Source organism: Spea bombifrons, chromosome 10 (assembly GCF_027358695.1).
Source record: "Spea bombifrons isolate aSpeBom1 chromosome 10, aSpeBom1.2.pri, whole genome shotgun sequence".
Lineage (NCBI taxonomy): Eukaryota > Metazoa > Chordata > Amphibia > Anura > Pelobatidae > Spea > Spea bombifrons.
In genome coordinates, this window is record NC_071096.1 from 16,602,067 (window position 1) to 16,615,433 (window position 13,367).

The window sequence follows — 13,367 nt, forward strand, 5'->3', positions numbered from 1 at the left end:
GGACATAAAAGGGGTACCTTGGTCAGTTAAAATTTCTTTTGGTAACCCTACCCGAGAAAATACTTGAAGCAATTCTTTCGCTATGGTTTTGGAGGCAGTATTGCGGAGGGGAATAGCTTCTGGGTAGCGTGTAGCATAATCCAATATGACCAGAATATATTGATTACCCTTAGCCGATTTTTCTATTGGTCCCACCAAATCCATAGCAATTCGCTCAAAAGGGGTTTCAATAATTGGCAATGGGATTAGGGGTGCTCTTAGACGAGGTTTCGGGGTCGCTAGCTGGCAGTCTGGGCATGAGGCACAGTACCGCTTTACCTCTTCATATACCCCAGGCCAAAAAAATCGCCTTAAAACCCTTTCCTGAGTTTTTTCTACCCCCAAATGTCCCCCAAACAAATGAGAATGGGCCAATTCCAACACCTTCCTCCTGAAGGACCTTGGTACTAAGAGCTGTTCAAGTTCTTGCCCCTCCTCTCTGATCACTCTATAAAGTAGATCATTTCTAAGAATGAAATGAGGATACCTGTCTCTGGATTTAACCATCTCCTGGCCAGATGAATCAAATCAAACATTTGTGATCTTGGTGCCTTCTGTTCCTGGTATTTCCAATTATAGAACCGTTGGGCACGGATCACTGGAGTCACGCCAGTCCTTGCCAGAATCTCTGCTTTAAGAATATCATAACTAGCAGCCGCCTCTTCCTCTAGGTCAAAATAGGCTTTTTGAGCTTCACCAAGCAAAAAAGGTGCCACTATACCAGCCCATTGAGTGCGAGGCCATTGCTCTCTGATGGCAGTCCGCTCAAAAGCTGTTAGATAGGCCTCCACATCATCTTGCGGCGTCATCTTTTGCAGATACTGATTTGCACGGATTGGTTTTGGACTGCTGCTCTGTTCATCTGTGGTAGTTTTTGAGAGTTGCTGTACAATCTCTTTTAGGACAATCCTGTCCTCTTGCTGTGCTTCCATCATAGCTCCCATCTGAGCAGTTATCAGCCGGTTGGTTTCCTGTTGCACTGTAGTAGCATGCAGGAGGGCCTTTAAAACATCCTCCATGTTGATACAGGTTTCAAACAGCAATATCCCACTTCTGACACCACTTGTAGCAGGATGGCCCGATCAAAACAAGAAACTCCGAACACCAGCAGAATAAAAGCAAGATGTGGTTTATTGCAGATTTGTACAGTCCACAGCGATGCACTTCATAGTGTAAATAAACCAAAACAAAAACAAATCCTTTTGATACAGTCTGAGGGCCTCTGGCTTGCCTGCCTCTCACCCTATTCCCAGCCAACTAATGCCTCTAACGGCCGCCCCTTTAAGCACCTGAGTTCAGGTTAATTGGCTCCACCTTGCTGACCTCCAGCAATTAACCCTCCCCATGCTGGGAATAATGAGCGTTCCAATCTGCCACTTATGTAGACAGAGTCCATTACTTTGCCACAGTACAAACACATGTATGGGATACATTTATAAAGGCCTTTTAAGAAAATTTTGTTTCTGTTCCTTTCTTTTTTTAACTTGATTTGTTAGATATTGGGACATACTGGGGAAAATGTTTTATGTAAATACAAAAAGGAGCACATGGGAGAAGACAATACCTGAGTCTAAGTAGCAATAGGTAATATCTATAATGCTGGAAGTGAAAAGTTATCCTAGGATGAGTGATGTTATTAAGGTGAGGGTATTAAACATGCATGGGATAGACATACGGCTCCTGAATCTAAGACAAGACCAACGACTGATTAAGGTTTGAGTCTTTACAGCAGGAGAAACGGGCGAGTAGACGGGGGCCGAATGGGGCCGATCTGTCGGCAGGTTCCATGATTCTATAATATTAGATTTAAAAGAGCAAAATGCGCTATGCGTTGCTTTGAGACCCTTTGTATCATATTTGTTCAACATTGTGGCTTCACAGAGTCACCTGTTAACCGCTACAATGTAGCAAAATAATGAAAGCATAATTCTGTATATTATGCTGTATGATGTAGCAAAAGGAAAAAAGAATGCATGCAATTTGTGACATGTATATGTTCTGTTACACACACACACTTTTTACGTAAAAAGTCTATAAGGGGAGGCCAAGGAACGGTTGGAGCCTCTCGAAAAAAACAAGACTCTCCCTGAAAATGTTTGATTGGCTGAAATAGTTTTTAATGGAGTCATCACGGCGTTAACTGCCACGCTTCATAATTTTAAATAGTCTTCAGTTAGCTAAAACATCAATTTCAATTTTAAGTAAGTCACTTAAAGCCCGGCTTAATCTTGCTGAAATGGATTTTTGTTTAAAAAAAAACCTCCAAAAAGGTAAAAAGTAAGATTTCATAAATGGATATTTCGGTTCTGTTTCATTTCTAGCTTCCAAAGTCGCGCAGAATACACAGAAAACAAAATGATTCCTTTTTGGTGCAAAGTTTCAATGTTGATCTTATCACCGTGGCAACCATTGATTTGGTTCTTCTGCTTAGACCATTCCTATGGTTGCTATGGTGATAGAACTGATAGAACATTCCATTGGTTCCAACGTTCCAAACGCAGCAGTTGCTCTCAGTACGTTGATCAAATTAAACTGACCCGTTATGGTCTGTATCTGGAACATGGTGTGGTTTGTGCGTTCGATTGCGAACATAATCTCTAGGTAGAGGTCGGCTTCATTTGCCTTTCATCCTCCATTCTTTCGTCCTCCATCCTTTCGCTCCGGAGAGCGGTCACAGCCGCAGCTGCCGGTGATCTTCGCCATCAAGCAAGATGGCCGCCGCCCTGCAAGAGAAACAAACAAGTTTTAAAGTTCGCTAGACAGTCTCCAGACCATCTAGAGAACTCTGGCTCCACTTGCAGGTTGAATACAGGTACTGCATTCACCATGCAAGTCAATGGAGCCCAGCTTTCTAATCACAGTGTGATTAGTAAAAATAAATTAAAAAATAAAATAAAATTAATAATAATTAGAAAAAAATAGTAAAAAACCAGTAAAATGTAAAAATCATTTCCCACTGATGTCACTATCAGGGGAACCTCCAAGTTGAAAAAAAATGTTAAAAAAAAATTAAAAAAAGGCAAAAAAAAAATAAAATATATATATAAAAAAAATATTTTTGTGAGCAAGTCCTAAAATTAGCATATTAGCTTAAAACAATTATCGCATTGAAAGAGTTAAAATACTAGCATATTAAATGCCCGTGGGGTGTCTACTTTTAAAAAAGGTATGATTTGATGGGGTAAATTGAATTGGCCGGGTTCAACAATGTCCCAATTAACACCGGGGGAAGGATGGCCACACATCTAATTTCCAATTAGAAAAATGCACACGTACCAAATGTGGCCTTTTAGTTCCCCCAAAAAATGACAAACCCATGCATGTGGGGTATCACTGCGTTCAGGAGATGTTGCTGAACACATTATGGGGTGTCAGCGGCATATACCAGGAGCTGTAAATTCATACATAAAGTAGGTGTGTGTGGGAAAAATACACACACAAAAATACTACTGCAAACTTTGAAAAAATGCTGGTGGTAAAATGTGTGCATGCAAAGAGTTAAAATACCAACATTTAAAATACCCTGGGGTGTCTAGTTTTCAAAAATATATGGTTTTGTTGGGCACACTGAAATTGCCCGGCTCAAAGATGTACCAAATAGGGCATGGGCAGTGGATCATCAAAAATGCCAAAGTTCAACATTGAAAAATGTGCATGCCCCAAATGTGGCCCTTTTGCCCCCAAACAGCCAGGCAAAATCATTCAGGTGGGGTATCACTGCGCTCAGGAGATGTTGCTGAACACATATTGAGGTGTTTTGTGATAGTGACATAAACGAGAACATTTTAATTCATGCCTGAAATAAAATGTGTGTGACAAAACAAATGCAAAAAAATGACTACCACAAAGTTTGACAAAGACTGGTGGTAGATATGGTGCATGGAAAGAGTTAAAATACTAGCATTTGAAATACCCTGGGGTGTCTAGTTTTCAAAAATATATGGGTTTATTGGGCACACTGAAATGGCCCGGCTCAAAGATGTACCAAATAGGGCATGGGCAGTGGATCCCCAAATGCCAAAGTTCAACATTGAAAAATGTGCATGCCCCAAATGTGGCCCATTGCCCCCAAACAGCAAGGCAAAATCATTCATGTGAGGTATCACTGCGCTCAGGAGATGTTGCTGAACACATATTGGGGTGTTTTGTGTTAGTGACATAAACGAGAACATTTTAATTCATACCTGAAATAAAATGTGTGTGGCAAAAAAAATGCAAAAAAATGACTACCATAAAGTTTGACATAGGCTGCTGGTAGAATAAGTGCATGGAAAGAGTTAAAATACAAGCATTTGAAATACCCTGGGGTGTCTAGTTTTCAAAAATATATGACTTGATGGGGTAAATTGCATTGGCCGGGTTCAAAGATACCCGAAATGGCACATGGGGGGAAGAATTACCAGATTTGGAAAAAATGGCTTTGAAATAGCAAAACGCTACCTGTACTTATTGCCCCATCATGGGTAGAAAAAAGCAAAAAAACATAAAAACATTGAGTATTTCCAAACTCAGGACAAATAGTAGCATCTATTTAGCAGGTTTTTTCATTACCTTTTATAGATGAGTAAAAGATTTTTCAACTAAAAGTTAGAAACAGTCATTTTTTTCTAAATTTTTCACCATATTTTATACTTTTTTAATAGTAAATAATATGATACAATCAAAACAATGTCATCTAAAGAAAGCCCTTCTTGTCCTGAAAAAAACAATATCTAATGTGTGTGGGTTCAGTAAACGGGAAAGAAGAAAATTACAGCTAAACACGAGCAGCGCAGAAATGTTAAAAAGGCCATTGTCACGAAGGGTACAAAAAGTAAAATCAGCCTTTGTCACGAAGGGGTTAAAGCCTGGCTTAATCTTACAGAAATGGATTTTTGTTTAATAAAAAAAAAAACAAAAGGTAAAAAGTAATATTTCATAAATGGATATTTCGGTTCTGTTTCATTTCTGGCTTGAAAAGTCGTGCAGAATACACGGAAAACAAAATGATTCCTTTTTGGTGCAAAGTTTCAATGTTGATCTTATCACCATGGCAACCATTGACCTGGTTCTTCTGCTTAGACCATTCCTATGGTTGCTATGGTGATAGACCTGATAGAACATTCCATTGGTTCCAACGTTCCAAATGTAGCTGTTGCTCTCAGTACGTTGATATTGCCCTTGATCAAATTAAACTGACCCGTTATCTTAGAACATTAACTGATAATTGCTAAATATCATACGTTATTTGTGGGAAATAATACTATTTTTAAATAAACAGCATGAACTATACTAAATGTTAACAGAATTTTATTGACACGTTAAATTGGAAGTTCAGTTTACAGATAACATGAAAATCCTCTGGTGGAGGTCAGTGTAGGATGATGGTCTTGGACTCCATGGTGTAGCCAGCGAGACAAACAGGCAGATGATGCAATAATAGGCGTGGCTGAATCAAGTGGGCGGGGCCTAAATCATTTCAGTTCCAACCACAAATGAGACAAGTCGTTGGCAAAGCAGGCTCAGGAGGGCCAACCACATATCCATACATACGTGGTAGAGCAGCTTGTCAGCGTAACTACCAACATGTCAAGATCATGTCACAGGTGCAATCTCACCTCTCAAAGTCCCTCAAATAAATATAAAATATATTTTCTCCATTTGAGTTTTTCCTCATATTACTATGGCATTTAATTCCACCATCTAAGCGTGCCGACCCTGGCATATGTTGTGTACAGTCACCTACATAGACCTCATGTTCAATCTACATGTATGTACAAACACATGTATGGGATACATTTATAAAGGCCTTTTAAGAAAATTTTGTTTCTGTTCCTTTCTTTTTTTAACTTGATTTGTTAGATATTGGGACATACTGGGGAAAATGTTTTATGTAAATACAAAAAGGAGCACATGGGAGTTCTGTACCAACCACAAATGAGACAAGTCCCTTAACCCCTTAACGACAATTGCCGGTCCTGGCACGACACGGAAAAGCATGTGCTTTACGACAATTGACGTGCCAGGACCGGCACGTCTTTAAACGGGTGCAGAAAGCGATCTACTTTCGCTTTCTGTACCCAAAAAGCGTTGCTGAATGCCTCGACCTCGAGGCATTCAGCAACGTCGCGATCGGCACGAAGGGGCCATCTCTGGCCCCTCCACGGGGCGTCAACATCCGCCATACTTTGTATGGCGGCGGACGCCCGTTTTAAAAGCGTTTAGGAGGCGATCAACGATCGCCTCCTAAACTTAAATGGTGTCGCTGGAATGCCTCGATCAGGAGGCATCCAGCGACACCAAACACTTACCTTTCGATGGGCTGTGACCGCTCCGGAGAGCGGTCACAGCCGCAGCTGCCGGTGATCTTCGCCATCAAGCAAGATGGCCGCCGCCCTGCAAGAGAAACAAACAAGTTTTAAAGTTCGCTAGACAGTCTCCAGACCATCTAGAGAACTCTGGCTCCACTTGCAGGTTGAATACAGGTACTGCATTCACCATGCAAGTCAATGGAGCCCAGCTTTCTAATCACAGTGTGATTAGTAAAAATAAATTAAAAAATAAAATAAAATTAATAATAATTAGAAAAAAATAGTAAAAAACCAGTAAAATGTAAAAATCATTTCCCACTGATGTCACTATCAGGGGAACCTCCAAGTTGAAAAAAAATGTTAAAAAAAAATTAAAAAAAGGCAAAAAAAAATAAAATATATATATAAAAAAAATATTTTTGTGAGCAAGTCCTAAAATTAGCATATTAGCTTAAAACAATTATCGCATTGAAAGAGTTAAAATACTAGCATATTAAATGCCCGTGGGGTGTCTACTTTTAAAAAAGGTATGATTTGATGGGGTAAATTGAATTGGCCGGGTTCAACAATGTCCCAATTAACACCGGGGGAAGGATGGCCACACATCTAATTTCCAATTAGAAAAATGCACACGTACCAAATGTGGCCTTTTAGTTCCCCCAAAAAATGACAAACCCATGCATGTGGGGTATCACTGCGTTCAGGAGATGTTGCTGAACACATTATGGGGTGTCAGCGGCATATACCAGGAGCTGTAAATTCATACATAAAGTAGGTGTGTGTGGGAAAAATACACACACAAAAATACTACTGCAAACTTTGAAAAAATGCTGGTGGTAAAATGTGTGCATGCAAACAGTTAAAATACCAACATTTAAAATACCCTGGGGTGTCTAGTTTTCAAAAATATATGGTTTTGTTGGGCACACTGAAATTGCCCGGCTCAAAGATGTACCAAATAGGGCATGGGCAGTGGATCATCAAAAATGCCAAAGTTCAACATTGAAAAATGTGCATGCCCCAAATGTGGCCCTTTTGCCCCCAAACAGCCAGGCAAAATCATTCAGGTGGGGTATCACTGCGCTCAGGAGATGTTGCTGAACACATATTGAGGTGTTTTGTGATAGTGACATAAACGAGAACATTTTAATTCATGCCTGAAATAAAATGTGTGTGACAAAACAAATGCAAAAAAATGACTACCACAAAGTTTGACAAAGACTGGTGGTAGATATGGTGCATGGAAAGAGTTAAAATACTAGCATTTGAAATACCCTGGGGTGTCTAGTTTTCAAAAATATATGGGTTTATTGGGCACACTGAAATGGCCCGGCTCAAAGATGTACCAAATAGGGCATGGGCAGTGGATCCCCAAATGCCAAAGTTCAACATTGAAAAATGTGCATGCCCCAAATGTGGCCCATTGCCCCCAAACAGCAAGGCAAAATCATTCATGTGAGGTATCACTGCGCTCAGGAGATGTTGCTGAACACATATTGGGGTGTTTTGTGTTAGTGACATAAACGAGAACATTTTAATTCATACCTGAAATAAAATGTGTGTGGCAAAACAAATGCAAAAAAATGACTACCATAAAGTTTGACATAGGCTGCTGGTAGAATAAGTGCATGGAAAGAGTTAAAATACAAGCATTTGAAATACCCTGGGGTGTCTAGTTTTCAAAAATATATGACTTGATGGGGTAAATTGCATTGGCCGGGTTCAAAGATACCCGAAATGGCACATGGGGGGAAGAATTACCAGATTTGGAAAAAATGGCTTTGAAATAGCAAAACGCTACCTGTACTTATTGCCCCATCATGGGTAGAAAAAAGCAAAAAAACATAAAAACATTGAGTATTTCCAAACTCAGGACAAATAGTAGCATCTATTTAGCAGGTTTTTTCATTACCTTTTATAGATGAGTAAAAGATTTTTCAACTAAAAGTTAGAAACAGTCATTTTTTTCTAAATTTTTCACCATATTTTATACTTTTTTAATAGTAAATAATATGATACAATCAAAACAATGTCATCTAAAGAAAGCCCTTCTTGTCCTGAAAAAAACAATATCTAATGTGTGTGGGTTCAGTAAACGGGAAAGAAGAAAATTACAGCTAAACACAAGCAGCGCAGAAATGTTAAAAAGGCCATTGTCACGAAGGGTACAAAAAGTAAAATCAGCCTTTGTCACGAAGGGGTTAAAGCCTGGCTTAATCTTACAGAAATGGATTTTTGTTTAATAAAAAAAAAAACAAAAGGTAAAAAGTAATATTTCATAAATGGATATTTCGGTTCTGTTTCATTTCTGGCTTGAAAAGTCGCGCAGAATACACGGAAAACAAAATGATTCCTTTTTGGTGCAAAGTTTCAATGTTGATCTTATCACCATGGCAACCATTGACCTGGTTCTTCTGCTTAGACCATTCCTATGGTTGCTATGGTGATAGACCTGATAGAACATTCCATTGGTTCCAACGTTCCAAATGTAGCTGTTGCTCTCAGTACGTTGATATTGCCCTTGATCAAATTAAACTGACCCGTTATCTTAGAACATTAACTGATAATTGCTAAATATCATACGTTATTTGTGGGAAATAATAATATTTTTAAATAAACAGCATGAACTATACTAAATGTTAACAGAATTTTATTGACACGTTAAATTGGAAGTTCAGTTTACAGATAACATGAAAATCCTCTGGTGGAGGTCAGTGTAGGATGATGGTCTTGGACTCCATGGTGTAGCCAGCGAGACAAACAGGCAGATGATGCAATAATAGGCGTGGCTGAATCAAGTGGGCGGGGCCTAAATCATTTCAGTTTCAACCACAAATGAGACAAGTCGTTGGCAAAGCAGGCTCAGGAGGGCCAACCACATATCCATACATACGTGGTAGAGCAGCTTGTCAGCGTAACTACCAACATGTCAAAATCATGTCACAGGTGCAATCTCACCTCTCAAAGTCCCTCAAATAAATATAAAATATATTTTCTCCATTTGAGTTTTTCCTCATATTACTATGGCATTTAATTCCACCATCTAAGCGTGCCGACCCTGGCATATGTTGTGTACAGTCACCTACATAGACCTCATGTTCAATCTACATGTATGTACAAACACATGTATGGGATACATTTATAAAGGCCTTTTAAGAAAATTTTGTTTCTGTTCCTTTCTTTTTTTAACTTGATTTGTTAGATATTGGGACATACTGGGGAAAATGTTTTATGTAAATACAAAAAGGAGCACATGGGAGAAGACAATACCTGAGTCTAAGTAGCAATAGGTAATATCTATAATGCTGGAAGTGAAAAGTTATCCTAGGATGAGTGATGTTATTAAGGTGAGGGTATTAAACATGCATGTGATAGACATACGGCTCCTGAATCTAAGACAAGACCAACGACTGATTAAGGTTTGAGTCTTTACAGCAGGAGAACCGGGCGAGTAGACGGGGGCTGAATGGGGCCGATCTGTCGGCAGGTTCCATGATTCTATAATATTAGATTTAAAAGAGCAAAATGCGCTATGCGTTGGTTTGAGACCCTTTGTATCATATTTGTTCAACATTGTGGCTTCACAGAGTCACCTGTTAACCGCTACAATGTAGCAAAATAATGAAAGCATAATTCTGTATATTATGCTGTATGATGTAGCAAAAGGAAAAAAGAATGCATGCAATTTGTGACGCGTATATGTTCTGTTACACACACACACACACACTTTTTACGTAAAAAGTCTATAAGGGGAGGCCAAGGAACGGTTGGAGCCTCTCGGAAAAAAACAAGACTCCCCCTGAAAATGTTTGATTGGCTGAAATAGTTTTTAATGGAGTCATCACGGCGTTAACTGCCACGCTTCATAATTTTAAATAGTCTTCAGTTAGCTAAAACATCAATTTCAATTTTAAGTAAGTCACTTAAAGCCCGGCTTAATCTTGCTGAAATGGATTTTTGTTTAAAAAAAACCTCCAAAAGGTAAAAAGTAAGATTTCATAAATGGATATTTCGGTTCTGTTTCATTTCTAGCTTCCAAAGTCGCGCAGAATACACAGAAAACAAAATGATTCCTTTTTGGTGCAAAGTTTCAATGTTGATCTTATCACCGTGGCAACCATTGACTTGGTTCTTCTGCTTAGACCATTCCTATGGTTGCTATGGTGATAGAACAGATAGAACATTCCATTGGTTCCAACGTTCCAAACGTAGCAGTTGCTCTCAGTACGTTGATGAAATTAAACTGACCCGTTATGGTCTGTATCTGGAACATGGTGTGGTTTGTGCGTTCGATTGCGAACATAATCTCTAGGTAGAGGTCGGCTTCATTTGCCTTTCATCCTCCATTCTTTCGTCCTCCATCCTTTCGCTCCGGAGAGCGGTCACAGCCGCAGCTGCCGGTGATCTTCGCCATCAAGCAAGATGGCCGCCGCCCTGCAAGAGAAACAAACAAGTTTTAAAGTTCGCTAGACAGTCTCCAGACCATCTAGAGAACTCTGGCTCCACTTGCAGGTTGAATACAGGTACTGCATTCACCATGCAAGTCAATGGAGCCCAGCTTTCTAATCACAGTGTGATTAGTAAAAATAAATTAAAAAATAAAATAAAATTAATAATAATTAGAAAAAAATAGTAAAAAACCAGTAAAATGTAAAAATCATTTCCCACTGATGTCACTATCAGGGGAACCTCCAAGTTGAAAAAAAAATGTTAAAAAAAAATTAAAAAAAGGCAAAAAAAAAATAATATATATATAAAAAAAATATTTTTGTGAGCAAGTCCTAAAATTAGCATATTAGCTTAAAACAATTATCGCATTGAAAGAGTTAAAATACTAGCATATTAAATGCCCGTGGGGTGTCTACTTTTAAAAAAGGTATGATTTGATGGGGTAAATTGAATTGGCCGGGTTCAACAATGTCCCAATTAACACCGGGGGAAGGATGGCCACACATCTAATTTCCAATTAGAAAAATGCACACGTACCAAATGTGGCCTTTTAGTTCCCCCAAAAAATGACAAACCCATGCATGTGGGGTATCACTGCGTTCAGGAGATGTTGCTGAACACATTATGGGGTGTCAGCGGCATATACCAGGAGCTGTAAATTCATACATAAAGTAGGTGTGTGTGGGAAAAATACACACACAAAAATACTACTGCAAACTTTGAAAAAATGCTGGTGGTAAAATGTGTGCATGCAAACAGTTAAAATACCAACATTTAAAATACCCTGGGGTGTCTAGTTTTCAAAAATATATGGTTTTGTTGGGCACACTGAAATTGCCCGGCTCAAAGATGTACCAAATAGGGCATGGGCAGTGGATCATCAAAAATGCCAAAGTTCAACATTGAAAAATGTGCATGCCCCAAATGTGGCCCTTTTGCCCCCAAACAGCCAGGCAAAATCATTCAGGTGGGGTATCACTGCGCTCAGGAGATGTTGCTGAACACATATTGAGGTGTTTTGTGATAGTGACATAAACGAGAACATTTTAATTCATGCCTGAAATAAAATGTGTGTGACAAAACAAATGCAAAAAAATGACTACCACAAAGTTTGACAAAGACTGGTGGTAGATATGGTGCATGGAAAGAGTTAAAATACCCTGGGGTGTCTAGTTTTCAAAAATATATGGGTTTATTGGGCACACTGAAATGGCCCGGCTCAAAGATGTACCAAATAGGGCATGGGCAGTGGATCCCCAAATGCCAAAGTTCAACATTGAAAAATGTGCATGCCCCAAATGTGGCCCTTTTGCCCCCAAACAGTCAGGCAAAATCATTCATGTGAGGTATCACTGCGCTCAGGAGATGTTGCTGAACACATATTGGGGTGTTTTGTGTTAGTGACATAAACGAGAACATTTTAATTCATACCTGAAATAAAATGTGTGTGGCAAAACAAATGCAAAAAAATGACTACCATAAAGTTTGACATAGGCTGCTGGTAGAATAAGTGCATGGAAAGAGTTAAAATACAAGCATTTGAAATACCCTGGGGTGTCTAGTTTTCAAAAATATATGACTTGATGGGGTAAATTGCATTGGCCGGGTTCAAAGATACCCGAAATGGCACATGGGGGGAAGAATTACCAGATTTGGAAAAAATGGCTTTGAAATAGCAAAACGCTACCTGTACTTATTGCCCCATCATGGGTAGAAAAAAGCAAAAAAACATAAAAACACTGAGTATTTCCAAACTCAGGACAAATAGTAGCATCTATTTAGCAGGTTTTTTCATTACCTTTTATAGATGAGTAAAAGATTTTTCAACTAAAAGTTAGAAACAGTCATTTTTTTCTAAATTTTTCACCATATTTTATACTTTTTTAATAGTAAATAATATGATACAATCAAAACAATGTCATCTAAAGAAAGCCCTTCTTGTCCTGAAAAAAACAATATCTAATGTGTGTGGGTTCAGTAAACGGGAAAGAAGAAAATTACAGCTAAACACAAGCAGCGCAGAAATGTTAAAAAGGCCATTGTCACGAAGGGTACAAAAAGTAAAATCAGCCTTTGTCACGAAGGGGTTAAAGCCTGGCTTAATCTTACAGAAATGGATTTTTGTTTAATAAAAAAAAAAAAAAGGTAAAAAGTAATATTTCATAAATGGATATTTCGGTTCTGTTTCATTTCTGGCTTGAAAAGTCGCGCAGAATACACGGAAAACAAAATGATTCCTTTTTGGTGCAAAGTTTCAATGTTGATCTTATCACCATGGCAACCATTGACCTGGTTCTTCTGCTTAGACCATTCCTATGGTTGCTATGGTGATAGACCTGATAGAACATTCCATTGGTTCCAACGTTCCAAATGTAGCTGTTGCTCTCAGTACGTTGATATTGCCCTTGATCAAATTAAACTGTCCCGTTATCTTAGAACATTAACTGATAATTGCTAAATATCATACGTTATTTGTGGGAAATAATAATATTTTTAAATAAACAGCATGAACTATACTAAATGTTAACAGAATTTTATTGACACGTTAAATTGGAAGTTCAGTTTACAGATAACATGAAAATCCTCTGG